The sequence below is a fragment of the Cibotium barometz genome, chromosome 1 (assembly GCF_041138505.1).
Source record: "Cibotium barometz isolate CiBa-2024 chromosome 1, ASM4113850v1, whole genome shotgun sequence".
In the NCBI taxonomy this organism is placed as follows: domain Eukaryota; kingdom Viridiplantae; phylum Streptophyta; class Polypodiopsida; order Cyatheales; family Cibotiaceae; genus Cibotium; species Cibotium barometz.
The window spans coordinates 10,919,460-10,925,904 of record NC_141046.1 but is presented as its reverse complement, the minus strand read 5'-3'; positions in this window follow the sequence as shown (position 1 = coordinate 10,925,904).

Below are 6,445 nucleotides of genomic sequence, written 5' to 3'. Positions count from 1 at the left end.
ACATAACAACCATCAGGGTTAAACCGAACCTTGAAACCCTGCTCAATCATCTGGCCAACTAAAACTAGATTCTTTGTTATGTTCGAAACATGAAGTACATCTGCAAGGTACTTCACTTTGCCATCTTGCATAGACAATGGCACATCTCCAACATGGGCAATTGGATGAGCAGTGTCATCCCCTGTTTCCACAAAACCTGGTCTCTCTCACTGAGGAGTGGTTCACGCCTTTCGAGCCACCAGCCCCACGGTGGATGGGATCCTTTACACAGTTGGAGATCCTGATTACTGCTATGAGAGCTTGCACTGAGGATGGTAGATGCCTCTACTATGAGATACAGGATGAGAGCAGACTTCAGAGAGTGGAGGAGGAGTCGCCTTTGGTTGTAGAGTGCATCTTTCAGAGGATACGGGTAGTGGCCGCCGCTTCTCGGAAGTGGCATATTGATCCAGACCCTATAGCTGTGGACTTTGATTGGCGCATATGGGCATATGTTGCGCACCCCTTGGCCCGGCTCCAATGGGACCCTGGCGAGTACGAGTGGCATGATCCTTATGCATCCCCTGAGGCCACAGAGATCACCTTTTTCCAGTACATGTTCGGTTGGGGAGGCATATTTTGACTGTGAGGTTGGGGAGGCATATTTTGACTGTGAGGAGGATGGTCTCTCCCGCTGCATCAGAGCATTGGCGGCTACAAGGACTCTCACAGGAGTTCCTGGAGGATTTTTGGACCAGGCTCTGGGCTAGTAGATAGGCACGCAGGATCTCGGCTTTCCAGTGGGGTTGGTTGCCCACAGGGGCTCTGCAGTTGGCACCTGGCTTGTCTACAGTGGCCTTCCGTCGGCCTGCGTCCGATGCGGCCACCCATTGGAGACACAATGACATTGCCTATGGGACTGTCCACAGGCGCAGCAGATTTGGCTGAGGATTCTACGCATTTTGGCCCCCCTCTCTCCAAAGGGAATGTATACATGGGGAGCCGCTGCTTGGTCAACTTTGTCAGGGCTAGCTATGAGATACGAGATGGAGTAGGCTAGCGAGGCCATCAGATTCATTGGGGGCCAGCCTCGCCTTGTTCCTTCACCGGATTTCTCGACAGCCAGCTGGACACATGAGAGGGATTTACGATGGGAGCTCTTTAGCAGCCTCACCATATGGTTCACCTGGAGAGCCCGTTGTTTTAGGGCTTTTGAGGGGAGACTGGAGCCACCAGTAGAGACTGTTCGGGCTATCTGGCAAGAGTTGATTCACACCCTGTGAGGACAGTATGACCACATCTGGGGTGACTCGGATCGAGCAATCTTGCGACGCCAGGCTTTCCACACCACTTGGCGCAGCGGCCCTTTCTATACTCTACACGCGGGTACCCCTTGCTGGCACTATAGGCCACCTGTTTAGATTTTCTCCCCTCCTATTGTATGATATAGCCTTCAGTTTATTTGTACTTCTCTACACCTAGGGAGAGTCTCCCTAGCTACCTTGATTGGTCCTTCTTATGAGCAGGAGAGGGTTTATAGTCCATTGGGCTTTTTTATAACTAATGAAAGGATCTTTTCATTGAAAAAAAAACAAATTTATCATGGTTATAATGAGAATCATTCAATTAATCTAGGATGATTAATCCTAGAATATGGTAGGAAGTCCTCTTTTCATATTATGAATGAAAATGATTTATGTGTTAATTTTTCAGAAATTTTGCCATAGCTCCGCTGTTATTACTGATAATTCTCAATAATTTTGAAAACATAAAGTTTAGTAATATCATATGATAGAATAACCATTAATTGGATCAATATCCAATTATGGACTTGTTTCCTAATTTTTCCATGAATTAAATAGCATAAAAGCATTAAAAAGCCACTTATTTGGCCTCAATTTGACAAGCATAGAAATTACTTTTAGATTAGAGAATTGCTTCATGAGAAGCTTCATTTGAATATAGAATAGGTCATAGGAATGACCATTCTTTGGAGGAGAGAGAGAAATGCTTTAAAAAAAACATTATAATTTAAGCATAAATGAAAATTTATGTGTTTTATCACTACAATTCATTAAATAACTTCAATTGTATTAAAAAGCCATTCAATTGAATGCTTCTCAAGCTTGAGAGGGGTTAAGAAGAGAGAAACATTTGGAGATTTTAAAAAAAGACCATAAACTACACTTTACCTCCTAGATTGCTTGATTCTTTAATCAAAGCAGAGGCTCCCAACCAATCAATTGGTTTGGTATGTTGATGAAGACTCCAAGGAAGATTGAAGAGAGAGAGAATCTCCAATCTCTTCAATTTGTAGAGGATTTTTAGAGGATAATAGAAAATAAGCTTATCTTAGAGTAATACCGGCATAGTTTAGTTCACAGATGAGAATACAAAAGAATAAGGGTCTATTTATAGGTGAGGGAGGCCACTAACTGAGTCCAACTGAGTTTTAGAATTTTCTAGCTTCAGTTTGGTTGAATTTGGACAAGATCTGGACCAATTTGGCTCCCTTTTTGATTTGGTTTGATCTAGGAGAGAGGAGAGATAAAAATATCCTATTATTTTTGAGTTTAAGAATCATCCACACATGTGAAATAGGCGCCTCCTTGAAGGGCCCCCTTCTCCTTATTACCAATGTGTCAAAAATGAATGATTACTCCAAAATATCTCATTTTTTTTATTAATACTTTATAACTTTTAACTAATAAATCTAGTACTTAGTCAACTCTTCATCTTATGTGGGCATTTACTCATTTTTGGGTATTTTCTTTGTATAAGGGTGCAGAAAAGTGTCATTCACAGTGTCGTGAAAGTTGTCATCAGAATTGTCATCTGAGTTGTCATCACAGTTGTCATCTAAGTTGTCATCACAGTTGTCATCTAAGTTGTCATCAAAAGTGTCATTTAAGTTGTCGTCGGAAGTGTCATTAGGTTGGAATATGAAGAGTCACTAAAGAATCGGTTAGTCAGTTAGAGTCGCCTAGGAGTCTTTTTTAAAGGCATAGCCTTCTTGTAATCGTGCATGAAAATGGGAAGTTGTAATCATGTGATATGGGAAGTTGAATAATCAGTTTTTGTTTTCAGTTTTCTCTCTCTCTCTCTCAATCTCAATCTCTGTGTATGCTGTTTTGAGAGTCGTGTGTGTGCATTTTCCCTGTTGAGGGCTTTGGCCCTCAACACCTTGGCGATCAACACGGTGGGTAACCTATCTCTTGCTGGCGAAATCAGATTCAGATGCTGTTTCGAAATCAGATTCAGGAGGTGAAATCAAATTAAGAAGGCAAAATCAGATTTAGGAGGTAAAATCTGATTCAGACATAATCAGGCTGTGTAGAAGATTGAAGAAGAATCAGTTTGTCTATTTTTAAGAAAGGGTGTTTATCAAGTGGAGTCATGTTTAAGCATTTCATGAGGGGATTTTATGAAGCAGAAGTCTTTCAAAGTGTTGACATCAAGAGGAGCTTTTTGAAGCGGATTCAAGAAGATGATTTTTGCAAGGATGGAGTGTTCCAAAGGAGGCATACCAACAAAGAGAAGATCGGATGTTCTACCTGGCGATGCGAAGCCTGCTGCACAAATCTTGGAAAAGTTGATGGAGGAGTCTTTTGGTGAATCAATGCCAAAGCAAGATTTTCAAAGGCACTTGACTTCTAATCAAGGGAATTTGTGGGTTCTCAATTGCTACGCAACTGTTCCCTCAGGCATCCCAGTGTATAAGGGTGCAGAAAAGTGTCATTCACAGTGTCGTGAAAGTTGCATCAGAATTGTCATCTAAGTTGTCATCACAGTTGTCATCTAAGTTGTCATCTAAGTTGTCATCACACTTGTCATCTAAGTTGTCATCAAAAGTGTCATTTAAGTTGTCGTCGGAAGTGTCATTAGGTTGGAATATGAAGAGTCACTAAAGAATCGGTTAGTCAGTTAGAGTCGCCTAGGAGTCTTTTTTAAAGGCATAGCCTTCTTGTAATCGTGCATGAAAATGGGAAGTTGTAATCATGTGATATGGGAAGTTGAATAATCAGTTTCAGTTTTCAGTTCTCTCTCTCTCAATCTCAATCTCTATGTATGCTGTTTTGAGAGTCGTGTGTGTGCATTTTCCCTGTTGAGGGCTTTGGCCCTCAACACCTTGGCGATCAACACGGTGGGTAACCTATCTCTTGTTGGTGAAATCAGATTCAGGAGGCGAAATCAGATTCAGGTGCTGTTTTGAAATCAGATTCAGGAGGCGAAATCAGATTCAGATGATGCTGTTTCGAAATTAGATTCAGGAGAATCAGATTAAGAAGGCAAAATCAGATTTAGGAGGTAAAATCTGATTCAGACATAATCAGGCTGTGTAGAAGATTGAAGAAGAATCAGTTTGTCTATTTTTAAGAAAGGGTGTTTATCAAGCGGAGTCATGTTTAAGCATTTCATGAGGGGATTTTCTGAAGCAGAAGTCTTTCAAAGTGTTGACATCAAGAGGAGCTTTTTGAAGTGGATTCAAGAAGATGATTTTTGCAAAGATGGAGTGTTCCAAAGGAGGCATACCAACAAAGAGAAGATCGGGTGTTCTACCTGGCGATGCGAAGCCTGCAAGAAGCACGAATCTTGGAAAAGCTGATGGAGGAGTCTTTTGGTGAATCAATGCCAAAGCAAGATTTTCAAAGGCACTTGACTTCTAATCAAGGGAATTTGTGGGTTCTCAATTGCTACGCAACTGTTCCCTCGGGCATCCCAGTGTATAAGGGTGCAGAAAAGTGTCATTCACAGTGTCGTGAAAGTTGTCATCAGAATTCTCATCTAAGTTGTCATCTAAGTTGTCATCACAATCATCACAGTTGTCATCTAAGTTGTCATCACAGTTGTCATCTAAGTTGTCATCAAAAGTGTCATTTAAGTTGTCGTCGGAAGTGTCATTAGGTTGGAATATGAAGAGTCACTAAAGAATCGGTTAGTCAGTTAGAGTCGCCTAGGAGTCTTTTTTAAAGGCATAGCCTTCTTGTAATCGTGCATGAAAATGGGAAGTTGTAATCATGTGATATGGGAAGTTGAATAATCAGTTTCAGTTTTCAGTTTTCTCTCTCTCTCTCAATCTCAATCTCTGTGTATGCTGTTTTGAGAGTCGTGTGTGTGCATTTTCCCTGTTGAGGGCTTTGGCCCTCAACATTCTTATATTCTTTGGATTTATCTTATCCCAACACTTGGATTAATCTTATTAGTGCATAGAAACCTTAATCCAAAATTTTTAAAAAATCTTGACCCTTAGGCTAAGGTCTTCTAAATCATTTTTAATTAATTCCAATTGCACCTTGGAAAATCTATTTTGATTTTCTGTTTCAGGGAAACATTTTTTTGATATTTGTAGAATTTATTTATCCAAAAATATCCCAATATTGATTTATCACTCTCTATAAATTTTTATCTCACTAGGCCAAACAAGGAAAAATAATATTATCTTGTATTCAAAAACATAGAACGATTACAAGGGATTGAAGTAGAGGCTTATTTGTTATTCAGGCTAAGGAGGAATCTTACATCCTCTCCCACTTGAAAAACGTGAGATGTCCTCATCTCGCAAAGTGGGGGTAATCTTTCGCCAATTCTTCTTCTTTCTCCCAAGTGGCATCTTCTAGAGGAAAGAACTTCCACTTTACTAAGAATTCTCTGAGGACTCTACTCCTGAGAATCTTCTCCCAAACGTCGAGGATTTCCTTAGGTTGGAGTACCATATCTGGCCTTGAGTCGGAGAGATCGATTGTTTATCATCAAGCATGTGACTCGGGCTAGGTACATACTTCTTAAGCAAACTGACATGGAATACATCATGTACCTTGAGATGGGGAAGTAGAAGAAGTTTGTAGTCTAGATCCCCACTTTCTTTATGACAGCATACGGTGGCCCACAGCATCTGGGAGAGAGCTTCTTGTACTTCCCTAAGGATAAGGAACTTTTTTTTGGTCGTACTAGAATGAAAACCATATCTGACTCTTCAAACTCTCTCTGTGACCTCTTTTTATCTGCATAATCCTTTTATCTATCTTGGGCTGCCTTTATATCTTTACAAATTGATTGCATATATTGGTCCATGTCATCAGGCATTTGTCTGGACATTTCGACTCTGGTTAATGGGTCAGACCAAGTCAACGGTGTAAGGCAATCTTGTCCAACAAAGCTTTGAAAGGACTCATCCCAATGCTTCGATGATAAGAAGCATTGTAAGCAAATTCGACCAGATGTAGATGACTTAATCACTTCTTGGGTTCCCTGCCGCCGCAGCATGACTGAAGGATATCTTCTATTACCTGATTCACCCTTTCTGTCTAGCCATCTGTTTTGGAGTGATAGGCAGTGCTGAGATCTAAGAAAGTTCCTACTGCTTCAAAGAGCGTAGTCCTGAATTTCGATGTGAATTTGGGATCTCTATCACTTACTATCCTCCTGGGTAAACCATGCAATCTGAAGATCTCCTTAAGGAAAACTC